Consider the following 16,713-nt stretch of genomic DNA (forward strand, 5'->3'; position numbering starts at 1 on the left):
CTCTGTTTTACTGTTTCTGGTTACTGGGTATTTGATTCTCAAACACAGATTAACAATCAACATCAGAAAGATAAAGTAAATTAAAAGTTTTCATTTTATATGCAGGTTTCCTTCTGAATAGTTGCGTATATACGCGGGTTTAATTAACTGAAGTAGCGTATATCATTTGATTTGAAAAAGGAATATTTGACTTGATAATACTGATTCAACCCCCCCCCCCCCCCCCCCCCCCTCTCAATATTATTTCCAACACTTTATATAGACCACTTATAACTCATTATCAATTACTTATAATTTGTTTTGTAATATATATATATATATACACTTACGTTAAGAGCTACATTTAAAAAATGCATCACATTTGTAAACTTCTTTCAATGCATATAACCAAATAGAATTCTTGAAGTCCTATTGGATTCTATGGAATTATTTAAACCACAAATAAACTATTTAAGAATTTAAAATGACAAAATGTTAATATGGATGGGAAAATCAATGTCTTATGGTGCAAAAAGTTTAAATACAACCATTTTTGACCCATCTCTTTAATGAGTCTAGATGGTCCACTTAACACATTGTTAATTAATTATTCCATGTTTTATTAAGAAGATAATTTTGTTTTACATAGATTTTTGTTTCAAAACAATACAATATGACATTAATACACTCTTAATAAATTACGTGATAGACAAATAAAAGTCAATAAATGGATTCCTTATTAAATTATATGAGATGAGATGATTGCATATACAAATAGTTGATTTAAGAATATATAAAAAAAAAATTATGGATTAAAAATCGAATGCCCTACAATTTAACGAGTAGTATTCACCTATGAGCCATCACCCATTAGCCTAAATAGTTCACTTAATACTTATTATCAAGAAATTAAAAGACTTATTTTTGGAAGAAATGCATCATAGTATATGGTTATTATATATCACATTTATACAGTCATATTAATGGACATAACTAAGTATAATTCAATAATATAATTCTAACTCAATTGATATGATTTCAGTTTATTTAAAATACAAATTTACCAAAAATTAACTTTAAATAATGAAATTAGATGTCTTATAGTTCAAAAAGTTCAAAGACATAATTCATCCATGATAGTGTCTAATCAAACCTTGATAGTCCACTTAGCAATCATTATCATTAATTATATTGTTTTTTAAGAAATGCAAAATTATTTACAATAGATTTTTATCTCAAAAATTACATATCACATTTACGCACTCATATTAGCGCTTTTTATATGTAAACAATGAATAACTAACTTTGTGCCTTATTGATTTTCAATATGATATGATTGCAGTTACAACCATTAATTGATTTAAGCATATAAATTTATGAAAATTATGGATTGAGAAATCACATATCTTATGCTTCAAAAAGTTCAAATCATTCACCTATGACACATTTCCCATTAGCCTTAATAGTGGATAATGCATTATGGATAGTGAATAGTGCACATAACATTTATCAAGTAAATTATTATAATTTCTTTAGTAAGAATTGCACCTTTGCTTGCAAGGAGTTCTATTTCAAAACATATATTTCACATTTATATATGATTATTGATGCATATAAGCAAACATAAATCATTAAAAATAACATGCCTCGATGGTTCATGTAAGATAATTTGAATGACAAACAATTCATTTAAGAAGACACGCACACACACACACACACACACACTTTTTAGAAAAAAAATCGATACAATAAAGTCATTGCAAAAACAATTATAAACATTAATAAATATACATATTAATATAATTTCCAATTCCCATATATTTTAAAAAATATAAAATCATACAAATTGATTCAGCAAAAACTATGTCCAAAATGTATTGAAAAATTGGAATGTACTTTTCAACAAATTTATAAAGGAAATTATCTCCATCCACTACAATGTAGTACATGTTCTATTGAACATTCAAATCTGCTCATGTTTTTGTTTGATACGATGAAGTGTCTTAAGAAAGGGGAATAAAACTTGCATAAGCCAAGTATATTTCTCTTTTCCTGTACAGGCTTTTATCAAGATGTGGTTTGATCGATACAAGATGAATTGCGAAGTATGCTTTGTTGTATCTATTAGAAATACATTTGATTCTTCATAATTATCTCCATATTGGGACGACACATCAGTCAACTTTTTCTCATAAAATTGTCTTGTTCTACCTGCTTCCAATTTTGTTTGCAAATGACAATGAGACATGTCCCATGTAAATTTAAAGTTCTCCATATCAATATTTGATTTTTCAAGTACTTTTGGGATGTACTTATCAGTGAAATTTAATGTCCAGATAGCCACATCATAGTTTTTTCATATTTTAATACTTCTCACTAAAAAAGCCTTAAAAAATAGGACCTATCACCAAACTGCCAATCTGGTTCTCTTTGAATATGAAAATTTTGTTCATATTTGGTGTATTATTGGAAGAATATTCCTTCCATTTCAAATATCAACAACATATTTTGACTTGTAGTAATTCCCATCTACATCTGCACAACAACCACATGTATGATATTAACATATCTCCACTTCAACACTGGTTTGATTAAGGACATAAAAACCTACCATTTTAAAAATGATGTTAATATTTATTATGAATGATTTCCATTTGTATGCAGAGGGAGTTTTACAATGAGTTAATAGCAATCAAAAAATACAAATACAATGACCCCATTAAAATGAACAGACTAATGGTATGTTTACTTTGTACATACAACCTAATACCTTTATTTAATTCTTATGTAATAAAAGTCTTATAGGAACACATTGACCCACCATTTAAATCATTTATTTTAAGACATAATGATTTCTTTAATTTCAATTGAAAAATATAATTACAATGGTCTAGTGCAAGTAAACAAACTAATTATATATTAATTTCCACATACAATATAATACATTTTTTTAATTTCAAACCTAATTAATTATATGCTAATTTCTAGAGTCTCTACCTTAGTTGCTTTTGGTGCTTATTTTAGTACAAATTGTATGTTTATTGTTGGTGCTGCATACAACCTAATATAGTTTTTAAACTTATATGGAATGAAAAAGGTTATAATAATGCAATGCACCGTCCTTCACATTACTAATTTCTAAGAGGTAAAATGATAACTTAAACCACAATTGAAACACGTAATTGTAATGATCTAACTCAAACAAATAGACCATTTATCTATTAATTTTTACATACAATGTAATCCATTGTAAAAATTTCTATAGCATGGGAACTTCTGATATGAAAACATTAAATGACCATTAAAATCAATAATTGTTATCAACACAATATCTCACCAAAAATAAAGAAAATAAAAATATTTTATTTTTAGTAATGACAAACCAAATCAACAATTATTTTATTAGTGTTGTGAAATAAAAGTAATAATTCATGATGTCATACATATAATAGCATGAAATAGAGATTGGTTATCTTAAGGTACTTCTAAATGTAATTGAACATCCTTCAAAGTAGCTCGACATATGTAGCATTGTTGAGTTTATGCAACATTCTCCATAGCTCATCGATCAACTAATTATCCTCTTAATTTGTTCCAATTAATGGAGGGGAAAGAATCACATTTTCTTTGGGATTCTCTTTCACTCTCTCAAGTGAAAAATCCACTATAATAGTATTGGTTGCATCATATTAGGTATGCATTTCCCACACTTTTTTCAATGATTTAGTATGTATAACTTTGGTTGGATTGTAAATGACCTTATGTCCGTTTTGTGGTTTACAGTCTGAAGCAGTCCACATAAACAAAAGTTTATCTTGTAATGTTTCTGAAACCAACTTTTTTAGAACTCTTGTTGTTCCTTGTTTCAAATCTATCATCCAAATTAAAATGTCAAGAGATTCATTTTTGAAACACATTTCAAAAAATGTTTTTCCATGTGGATGAATCCAAAATAGCCTTTTCTCTATTGTGTAATCAACATCAGTTCCCATTTTCTTAATATTCCCCTTGTTTGTTGCTTCATCATCGATGCTATGATTAAAATGTCCTTTAGTTTAAAAAATAACTAATTTCTTTTAAGTTATTTTGGCTGCAACACAATGAAAAATAATGTAGTCAAACCATTTTATTCGTGTTACAAAAATTACTAAAAAAATTGTTAAAACAATACACTTACCTTGAGTGGTTTTTTCACTAGTTATAGATGAAACAAAAATTTCTTTTATCATCTTGATAGAACCTGGAGTAAACATATTCAACCTTCAATAAAATACCAATAGTGCTTGTTATTAAAACTTCAATCAAATACTAATACCAAGAAAAACATTAGTAATGCAACCTTTAAAAAGAAACACACACACACACACACCTTTAACATTATTTTGATTGTTAATTTTTCCCTTTTTATTTGTTCCTATAATAAAAATATACAACATTATGGTAGTTACAAGCATTAGAGTTTGAAGAATAATAAGATAAACAAGAAGACAAGTTATAAGTATCTGATATGACATTATCTTCATATTTGTAACTTTTCACCTCATCGTCATCTTTGTTACCTTTATTTGTCTCTAAATTAAACATATAAAATATTTTGAATTGTGAAAATGAATAAAATCATTAAATAATAAGGAAAACAAGTGGAAAAAATATAAGTACTTGATATTATATTTTGTCCTTGATTAAAGATTTGTTTCACATTCATTTGATCAATGTATTTGTTCTCCTTTCTTGGCGCTATAATAAACATAAAAAATGTTATAAATTGTGACAATGAACAAAATTCATTAAACAAATATACAAAAATTGAATCATCTTTAATCATCCATATAATATTTTGGTCTTCATTGTAGTTTTGTGGGACATTTCCTTGGTCACTCTATTCATTCTCTTTATTTCCAACTATAATCAACATATGAAATGATGTGAATCAAAAAAATAAAAATAATATATAAAAAGAAGATGGTTACAATGATTAATACCCATTTCTATCTCCATCATTCCATGGTCATTATCTTGATTAATTTCATTCTTCTCATAATTCCCTATAATAGACATCCAAAAATGTTATGAATATGGAAACTAAATAAAATTTAAAATAAACAAGAGCAACAACCAAATGAATTATGTACCTGGTATGACAACTTCTTCTCCTCGTCCTTCTCCTCTTGTTTCCATCTCTACTCTTTTCAACATCATAAGCACTATATTGATTATTTTTTTGCTTCCCACTTTTATCATTCTCTGTTTTAGAATCTACATCATTAGTCACTTTAGTAAACACTTTGACAATTAAGAAATATGAAAAAAATAATATCCAAAGTATTATAAGAGAAACAACAAAGGAACTGTAGTACCTGATTTTCTAAGAAGTTAATGGATCCTGGATTTGATAGTTGAAAAGATTTGTAATTATTCAACATGATTGTCCTTTGTGACTCTGTTTTCACAACACGTGAAATTCTTCTTCCATATATACAACAAGCCTTGATTAAATTTGTTCCCGCATAAAGATAAATAACCACTTTTACATCATTACATTGTTGGTGTTTTTCCAATAAATCCATCCATAAATCATAATCTCTCTCATTTTCATCAGATGTATCTTCAAATGTGTGAGAGTATTTTGAAGCCTCAAATTTGTTTTTTAATTCTGAAGTATAGAAATGTATAGTAAAAACTATATCATAACTATAACTTTTTTGGGACTTATTTTCATAATTGCCACTAGTCATTTTATAGTTGAACTTGGAGTTCTTGATGGAAATTTCCAAACACTGGAATACATCATTACGAAACCAAAGTTCTACTAAGAGGACTGTAGTAAAGTCATTCAACTCATATTTTTCGATAAGAAATCGAAAAAATCCAATATAATATCCCTTGTGGAATGGTTCTTTTTTCAAAGACAATGTATCTAGAACAACAAGGCCAGTATGTAAAACTGGTTTCCACTAAAATGGAAATTAGTGCAAAAGTGTTGACAAAAGATCAGGGCTCCCAAAATGACAACCAAATTCAAAATTGTTGTCAACCCGTTGAACACTTGTTGATCCATTTATCATTCTATCAAGGACTCCACATGCTTGAAGAGAAAGGGACTCTATCTTTATATTATGTGTTCCTTTTACATAAGTAAACCCCTCCACCGTGTTGCAAAAATTGGAAAATATGATATCATTAATTTCATAATGCTCAAGAATGTTGAATATGGTAAGAGTCTTCTAATTCAATTTCTCAACATGACTTTGAAAATATGTAACCATTGCATCTAATATTTTTTCTGTTGGTTTTCAATTTAGAGCAATAATCTTTTAATTTTATGGAATTTGTTGGATGATTAAGTGGAATAGAAAACCAAATGGTCCCATCCAATAGCTTATCTTCTACTGAAGCAATTTATTCCATGGTTAATCCCTGAAGGGGCCGAAGAATAAGTATTGTCAAACTATGTAGACTATTTCTCTTGTAGTTCTCAAAATCAGGTTGGCTTGGAGAACACATTAATGTGCCTAGTTGGTAATAGTTAAAAACAATGTCCCATTTATCCCAAATAGGTTCATCAAGATATAATAGATATTTTTTATTAGAAAAAATTGTAATTGGACAGTCGAAGAAGGAGCACAACATTTCATCATCAACTTGATAAAATAATAAATATAAACTAATAAGAATTCAATGTAGAAATGAAACTAAATAAGGTGTTATAAACTAATGAGAATTCATTATAAATATGAGAAAATATGACTTATATTATCAATGTTAATCATTTATAAAAAATAAAAAAGACATACAATAATAAAATGTTAAATGTAAAAATAATCAAAATTACATGCCATGTCTTCAGCTGTCTTAGAACATCCAATCCTCTTTTTCTTTAATTTGTCATTGGCAATTAAGAAATGTATTGCTGAGCGCACACAATAAATAAATGGAATTTTGTAGAATACCTTATTTTCATAATTTAGTTGACAACAAATCCAGATCACCTTAGTGGGTTCAACTAATGGATGCAAGAATCGAGCATTACGTTTTTTATGTTTTTGTTTTGCCTCCATAGATACAATATATTTAGGATTTGATAAAATTTCGTTTGCTTCTTGAATGGTGTGTTGACCATCAACTATCCAAAAATTGATATTCTTAGCATTTAAATCTATCTCATTTATAAATTTGATAGAGTTGACCAATGGATCAGACTCACTAATGTCAAATGGAATCAGAAGAGCATTAGGCAATGAGGTTTGAAATTTCTCTAGGAATGATTTCACTAATACTTGAACATTTAAATCATCCCGTGATCTCAATTTAAACACTTGGGGGCTTCTGTGCATATTTCAACAACCAATTTTCTACTAAAGGAGCTTGAAAATATATAGTAATGCTTGAAGGCTTCATTAATTTCATCACATTGATATGCAAGCTTTGATGTCTCAGATTCAACTTTCCTAGCTTTTTGAAATTCTGTAATAGGCTTGAAATTACTTTCTGTTATGTTTACCTTTTTGTTGTAAATGAAGAAGTACAAATGATGTTTTTTTACATCTTACATAGCGATATATCAGAACAGTTGTGATGGATTTTAAAATATTTGCACAACTATTTAGTTAACATTTAGTGAAGCTCTCACAGTTATGCAACTTGAAAATTTACTTCATTATTGTATTTGGTGAATCAGTACTTGAAGCTTCAACCAAATTTGGTCTAAATTTTCTACACTCCACTTGACAAGAAATTAATTTTACCTCATTTCCTATAATTACCTCCACTTGAAAGTCAATATCATATTCGTTGCAAACACAGAAATTAATATTTATTCCTAATATCTTTGGTTCTTTTCCATTTGTGGATCCAAATAGATACATATCAAGAAACATATTCATGGACGCTTCTATTTGGACATGCCAATCTTGCACAAACTCATATTTATTAGATGTATTGCATTTTTTAATCGTTTAAAAAGTAGAAGTAGAAGGTGTTATTCATACTTCCATTTGAGTTGAATAACTTTTCTTACTACTAAGTGATGGTTGTAACATTTCATTTTCTTTGGGGCTAACTAATTCTGCAAACAACAACAAAAAAATATTTGCATGAATCAAAATGAAATTATGATTTCAAATATTGTCACATAATGTTCTTTTAAATTTTGACAAATCACCTAATCTAACCATTTCTAAGAGAGTATACATAAAATATAAAACCACCATACCAGTTGAAGGAGGCATCGTTTGTATATCACTTGTTTTTTGTTTTCTCTTCACTACTTTACTTCGAATTTCAAGCACACCGGATTCCACAGTTTCTAGAAAAAAACTATGGAAGACATGAAATATGAAATATTATTAAACAACATTATAATACACGATTTCGATTTACATTCACAATAATAAATGAGTACATATGTTATGCAAGTTTACTATATGACACCAAAAGTTATCACCTAGCTAAAATTGTTAGGAAAATCAAAATACCCATGTTAGTACGGGTCATCCTCATCAAAAACCCACAACTAAGGCTATTTCCATGGGTTTTTGTGTGAACGTGGGTTTTCAATGTGGAAAATTTCCTACTAACATGGTGTTTTTCAATTTTCCCAACAATTTTGGCTAGATGATCATTCAATGATATATCAAAATTCATTAAGCCTTAAACTTGTTAGACATTTGATGGTGTATGGGTGGCTATATAAGTGTTGGCATTAATGTCAAAAAAGGGTCAACATAATGATTGGGTGTTTGGGAGAAATCCCATGGTTGTTGGAGTGCTTTGTAGAAAATCATCACAGTAACAGGCTTACTAAAGAAGCCATAAAATGATGATTACAGTGATGGACCAGATGGAATTCCATGGTAGCTGCAGGCTTCATGTAGAGGATCATCATAGTAGTAGGTTTACTGAAGAAACCATAAAATGATCACCATGGTGGTTGAGAGTTCAGCTGTCCAAGCACAAAGTAGAAGAGTCAAGGAGCAGAGAGGTTTGCAGCCATCTCATAGGTAGAAAATGGATTCAAAGCCTACATCAAACCCTATCCAATGCAAATTTCTCTGGAAGAGTTTTCCAACGATATGCAGAAGTTCAAATATGGATTCCTAGATCAAAAGATATGGTTTGTTGAAGTTCAGGGATTTGAAGCCTTAAGAAGGAAGGGATATTGGGCATATCGGATATCGGGATATCGGAGGTGAGCACATCAGCATATCAGAGAACAAGATATCAGTGATCAACATATCATGCATATCAAAATATTGGAACATTGAAGGATTAGGACATCGACACATCAGATACCGAAACATCGGAGAGTCGGAGAAGATTGCATATGGGAGGTCATATCGAAATATCAGAACATCAGAGGATTAGGAAATCAGAGTATCGTAATTTATTAACTGAGTACTCTAAAAAGTTACGATGTCCAGTAGTACCGATAATACTAAAAGTTTCGAGGAGTGTCGAAGAAGATTAACAAAGGGTTTTGTTGTAAAACCAAGGTTTGAAGGACCCTCTTCTCTCTCCTTCGGTAGGACACACGGTAGCATGAGATTGGCTCTGATAAGCTACAGTGTCATATGACATCAACATGATGTTTCAGTATGATAGGACATGTGGCAGGTTGATTCAACGATATTGGGTGCCCTAATGTGCCAGATCTGGGTGACACGTGTCATCGCTATAAAGACACCACGTGGAGTGATGACGTCATATCGGAGGTTGGCATATTAGAGGATTAAGACCTCGTAACTTTGGAACAAAGGGTTTTTGGAAAAATTCCAATGGAGGGGGCTTCTGATATTTTGTTGGCTCTTGGTCATGAAAAACCAAAGAACCAATGGCGCAGAGCAGTATCAAAGGAAGATTGGCCCTCGACAGTAACAAAATTCCTTAGCACCAGAAAGCTAAGCTGCAGGTCACAACTCTCGGTCCCATGGAGGAGAAATGTTCAAGGAGCTCAGCGTTAGAAGAGCTAAATACACCAGGACTGAGAAGTATTGTAACATTACACCTCTGTGAAGTTACGATGTGGCGTTTATATGATAAGGAAGTACAACGAGTTAAAGGATGTATGGGTCGAAAGTGTGGAATTGAATGTAGGATTAGAGGAGTTGGTAGTTGAAAGGGGATAAACCTGGAGAAGACTCTATAACAAGAAATCAAGGACAACATTTATGGCATTGAAAAATTTGGGAGAATGATGGAAGCAATAAACTGTTTTGTGTACACGAATGGTTGTGATGAATGATCTGTCAAGATTTGTGGAAGGATAAATAAGAGTGGGACTCTTGGAGGAATGTGCAGGTCACCTGGGAATTAATTTCCCATCATGGAGCTTTATGCAGTAAGATGATAAAGGACTGCAAGGTCTATCTCTGTTTCTGCATTATGACAAGAAACTACCTGAAGATGCAAAAGTGGCAAGGGGAGACATGCCTAAGTACAATGGTCAGTGAAAGTATAGACAACAAAGACTGCCTGACGCGGAGTGCCTCAGTGGAACAAAACCATTGCCTACAATGGAGAAGATGCAGGAGTAAAGCATATTGTGAGTGTGTTGTGATGTGAGAGAAGTGCATCGAGATAGAGAGGTTGAAGTACCTGGGAGGACTTTGTGAAATACAACAACAAGAGCAACTAAAGCATCAATAGGGTTGTGTGGATAATTACAAGGGTAGTGTTGAAGAGTGGCCAGTGGAGAGCCCTTGAAAGAGGAGATGGAGCACATAGGAAGTGTTGTTGTGAGTAGCAAGAAGATACCTACTGCAAGTGAGCACAGAAGGTAGAGTGCAGAAGTCGAATATGAAAATAGGCATTATTGGTATTTTACTTTTATTATTGTATACCTCTGTTTTCAGTTTGAAAATTGTATGAAACAGCAGAGCAGTAGCAAGAGTATATTGGTGTTTGCATATTGAAGAGGTTGGTGCCTCTTGGCAAGTTTGTTCTTACTAACCAAAGGGGATCAATGCCTCTTGTGAGTGGGTTCTCACAAACAAGCATATGTGATTAAATGGGTGCTTAATTCACATCATAAACAAACAAAAAAATTAGTGGTTTTTCCCTCTAGGCACCGATGTGAAAAAAACTATGTCAAATGTGTGATGCTCATGTGATTGATGTTTTAACATCTGTGTATGGAATATTGTTCGTGCACTACTTTTGTGAATGAATCCTCTCACAAGTAAAATAATATAAAAAGGGACTGTAAGCATAATAAGAAAAAGTTAAGAGTTTCTTAATTACTTATTCACCCCCCCTCCCAGAAATTCCTTATTTCAAGAATTGGTATCAGAGCGAGGTTCCTTAAGAAATAGTCTAATCACTGGAAGGTAGTTCCTTAAGGAATTATGCCTAGGAAATAGGGTTAAGAGGCTTACTCAAGTGGAATACTAGTCTTTGATGGGACAAACTATGCCTTTTGGAAAGTAAGAATGGAAGCATATCTTATGTCCATGGGAGTAGATGTTTGGACTTTAGTACTAGTAGACTAGAATGTCCTTGATATTCCACCCACTGATGCAGATGGTAAAAAATTATATGGGAACAATGCTAAAGCCAAAAATTCCATTCTCTTTGGCTTTAGTAAATTGAAACCTGTAAAAGTTATGCACTGTAATTCTGATGAGGAAGTGTGGGTAAAGCTTAATTAGAGTCATGAAGGAGATGACAATGTCAAACAGGAAAATCTTTAGACTTTCAAAATGAGGTTTGAAATCTTGAGAATGAATGAGAATGAAAGAATAGCAGAATAATTCCTCAAAGTTGATGAAGTGACTAATATGATTAGAGGACTTGGTGAAGAGGTTAAGGAAGAGATAATTGTTCAGAAAATATTAAGATCTCTAGCCATGAGGTTTAATGCCAAAGTCTCAACTATTGAAGAGATGGACAATTTAAAGGATCTCAAGATGGACCAGCTGCATGGTACTCTCACAGCCTATGAGATGAGAGTAGGAGTGGAAAAGTCTAAACCGAAGGAAGCAAAATTCAAAGTATCCAGAAAGGGAAAGGAGCATAAATATCATCAAGACTGCTCCAGCTGTGAATTTGATCAGGAGTTGGCTCAACTAGCGAGAAAATTGAAGTGTGGCTCAAGAAAATATAAAGTGAAAATGCCATTTAAGTGTTTTGGCCATGGAAGAGTTGGAAATTTCTCATCCAAATTCCCTTATAAATAAAAGACTGAAAGGGAAGAGGATCTAAAATCTGGAAACAAGTCTTAGACACATCAAAAGAAAAATCTCTATAATAAAAAGGGGTTCTACTCCAAAGAGGATAGCTCAGCACCAGAGTCAGACAGTGAAAACTCATTAGAGAATGAGTCAGATAAGTATATTCTTATGGCCTTCGAAACAGACTCCAAGAAAAAAGGTATTATGGACTCTGAAGAGGAAGAAGAAGAAGGAGTAGTGGACCTTGAAGGGGAACTCATCAGTGCCCTCGACGAGTTAAAGAAAGCAAGGAAGAAGAATAAGCAGCTAAAGGAATAGTTACAACGTGCAAAGGAAGGTATGTATAACTCTGAAAATGAGGAGTTTTCTTATCAAAAAGAAAATATTGAGGAAGATATCAAGAGAAAAGATAGTCTAGTCCTTCTACTGGAAGAAAAACAAGGAAACTATGAGAGACTGGAAGAGGAGAACAAGCAGTTGAAACAGGAGTTTCTCAAGTTAAAAAGGGAAACAATCTCATAGACATGCAAAGATGATATTTTGTCTTTGAAAGTTAAACTAGAGGAGGCTAAATGAAAAGAATAGGTTCTTCAAGATCTGATCCTAGAATGGAAAGAAAATTGTTAGAGTATTGAAGCAGAGGTTGCCTCTCTGAGAAACGATCTTAAGAAAACAACGACCGAGAAGGGTTTAAATGAAAAGTTTACCTAAGGGACAAGGAAACTAGATCAAATATTGAATAGTCAAAGGCCCCCAAGAATCAAAACCGGCTTGGGATACTCTAAGACACAAGAATATTCTATGGGGAAAATAAACTTCACCTCCATAGGATTCGAAAAAGCACAAAGCCATGGGAAGAAGCATCATGAAAGAATTAATGAAGACAAAAGAGCATCATGAAAGAATTAATGAAGACAAAAGAGCAGCAGAAAAAAGAGGAGATCGCCAATGGGGGATAAACTAATCAGTCATAAGACCAAGGTGTTTTCTTGCACAATCTCATAATGCTTCCAACAATAGGCATGCCTATTTGTTTTATGGTCACTATTATAAGTGTCATATATTTCTACATAAAGCTATTGCTAAGTGAGGTAGAATGGTTCAAATGTAATAATTTTGAGCACAAGGCCATTGAATGAATATGCATGTTTGAAAACCTATCTAAGTCCAAATACGTTAGACTACCAGCTATCCAGAAGGATAATGGGAGTTGGAAACAAAATACTAAAAAGAGCAGGTAGTGTGGACTTGCCTTATCAACTCATAATCAAGAAAACAAATGGTATGTGGACAATGGTTGTTCCAAACATATGACTAGGGAAAAAAGAAATTTTTTGTCGCTGAAAGAAAAGGACAGAGGAAACAATGTCACCTTTGGAAACAATGCTCCAACAAGAATCAAAGGTAAAGGTGTAGCCAGTCTTGATAAAAAACAAGCACAAAATGTGTTGTATGTAGAAGGTCTCAAGCACAATTTGCTTAGTGTTAGCCAAATGTGTGATAATGGATATGATGTGACATTTCAATCTAAAGATTGTGAGATCCAAAACATGAAGAATGGAAAATTGGTGGGAAAAGCAATTAGAACCCACAATAACGTATATGTGTTTGACGATTCCAGTGTCAATTGCTACTTAAGCAAAACAAGTGAAACACGGTTATGGCACAAGAGGCTTGGGCATATGAACTTTTACAATTTAATAAAAGTGATCAAGATGGGAGCCGTGAGAGGATTACCAAGGCTGTCAAGGCCTGATAACTCAATCTGCAAGTCATGTCACTTTCAAAAACAAACGAGGACTCATTTCAAGTCAAAATATTTCTCCTCATCTAGACCTCTGGAGCTCATTCACACAGACATTTGTGGCCCAACTAGAGAAAAAACCTCAAAAGGAGAGAGATATTTCATGTTTCTCATTGATGATTTCACCAGGGCCACTTGGATTTTCCTCTTAAAAGAAAAATCAGAAGCACTCAAGAATTTCAATAAGTTCAAATCTCAAGTTTAAAATGAGAAAGACTTAAAGATAAAATGCTTAAAATCAAATAGAGGGGGAGAGTACACCTCAAGAGAATTTAAGGAATTTTGTAAAGAGCATGGCATCAGAAGGCAGTGCTCAGTGGCTAGAACTCCTCATCAAAATGGAGTAGTAGAGAGGAAGATCAAAACAATCCAGGAAATGGCTAGAGAAATGTTGGATGAAGTAGGAGTGTCTCACAACTTATGGGGAGAAACAGTCCAGGAAACAGTGTATTTTTCAAACATAACTCAACTCAGGCCTAATAGTGGTAAAAATCCCTATGAGCTATGGAAGGGAATACCTACATCAGTTAAACACCTCAAGGTGTTTGGAAGAAAGTGCTTCATTAAAAAGAATGAAAAGAATCCTGGAAAGTTTGATTCATGCACTGACGAAGGGATATTTCTCGGGTACTCTATTCAAAGAAAAGGATATAAGTGTTTCAACAAGTGGACAAAGAATATTGAGGATTTCATTATTTCATCAATGTAATAATAGATGAAGTAGGTTCACAACATGAATCCTTTAAAAGTAACATGAGCTTAGATGATGAAGAAAGTTCAGATTTGAGGTCCATTGATCTAAATGAAATATATTCAGACAGTGAAGGTGAGGAAGCAGGCACGACTTCAAGGACAAAGACACCCTCCAGGTATGTACAGAAGGAACATCCTGAGAGTTAGATTCTTGGAGATCAAAGACATGGTGTCCAAACCAAAAGGAAACTTGTTGGCAGTACAAGTTATGAAAATTTGGCTCTGTTATCATAGATAGAACCCAAGAACCTCTGTTAGGCAAGTGAAGACAAGTACTGGGTGAGAGCTATGAATGAAAAACTTGACCAAATTTAAAAGAATGATACATGGGAGCTTGTTCCAAGGCATAGAGAGAAAAAAGTTATTGGAACCAAATGGGTTTTCAAGAACAAACTGAATGAACAGGGTCAAGTAATCAGGAACAAAGCTCGATTGGTTTGCAAAGGGTATGCCCAATAGAAGGGGTAGATTTCGAAGAAACCTCTACACTCGTAGCTCGACTGGACACTGTAGGGATCTTTCTTACTCTTGCCATTCATAAGAATATCAAGGTATATCAGATGGATGCGAAGTCTGGATTTCTAAATGGAGATTTAGAAGAAGAAGTTTACATTAAGCAGCTAGAAGGATTTCTACTCACCTCCGATGAAGGGCTCATATGAAAATTGAAGAAGGCCCTGTATGGATTAAAACAACCCCCCAAAGCTTGGTACGAAAGGCTAGATGAGTACCTATTATCACTCCATAATTTTCCTAGCCTGAGATGGAAATTGCAGAGGTAACCACAAACCACTTGTAGAATTGGAAACTAGCCTTTCCAATCCCAGAGAGGTTTCTCTCTCAATGGATTTTCAATCAACCCGAAGTTTAGGTTCTTAGGCTCAATATGACGATGAAGAAATTGGTTTTAGAATTTTGGTTGTAGGGTAAAGAAGAGGTCCATTGGGCATGGAGTCTGTTTGATGAAAGTGAAAAATCACTAGTTATAGAGTAATTTTATGACAAGGACAAGGTAGTCAAACTTCTAGATCTTTGAATCTATTGTAGCATATGATAGAGGAATTAAGGAGCACAACCCGTTAAACATAGAGAATCTCAGAGATGAATTCTATGCTTAAATTTAGAAGAAAAACATTAACATTATCTGAAAGGAATGAAACAGAGTATCTATCTTGGATGAATTCTGCACATATAATATTCATTCAAATAATGGAAAAAGAAAATGTTTTATGAATAACTTAGAGAAGAACACATAAACATTTAAAGAAAAACATCACCAGTAGCTAATGACACAGGAATCCTTGAGAAAAATAGCTCTGTAATTCTGTATTTATCATTTGTATTGAAACTCCATAGTTTTTCAAATCAAAACAAAAATCTCTCTTTTTTCTCCACCCTCAACAACCCTTTCTTACTAAAAAAAATACATGTTTTTATAATAAAAATAATCTTAAATTGCTTCCTCATTTTGCTGGAAAATAAAATAAATACAATCATAAAAATAACTGATTATTTTTTATTGGTTGCAAAATATTTCGAATTGCTTGGAGGTTGCTGGTGAAATCTCCTTGGATTTTGGGAATATCTGTCATATGTCACTTGTATTATCTGGATGTCTTTTCCTAACATTTGTCCCCTGCAACTGGAATCTGACCCTTCAAAATAGAACACCACGTGATCTTTATTTATTCACATGGTATGCTAACTTCTATCTGTCAGCTTGAGATCTGCGATTTGAATATTAATAATGCTTGATTTAATGCCTGGAATTTGGATCTATAACTGCCATTTCTTATCGATCTATACTTGTTCCTTTTGCTAATTTCTTGTATAGAAAGGTTGGATATGATATTTGACTTGTTAATTATGTTCTCTACCAACTGATATATGCCTTGAAATTTGGTGTTGATCATGATGATTACCTTTAATCTCGATATGCTTGCCTGAAAAAACGGGATTTAACACCATGGTTACTGATTTTATGCATTGAAATGCTACATTTAACCACTG

This window comes from Pinus tabuliformis, chromosome 6 (genome assembly GCF_031772625.1).
Source record: "Pinus tabuliformis cultivar Carrire ecotype Pingquan chromosome 6, CPIR1, whole genome shotgun sequence".
In the NCBI taxonomy this organism is placed as follows: Eukaryota; Viridiplantae; Streptophyta; class Pinopsida; order Pinales; family Pinaceae; genus Pinus; species Pinus tabuliformis.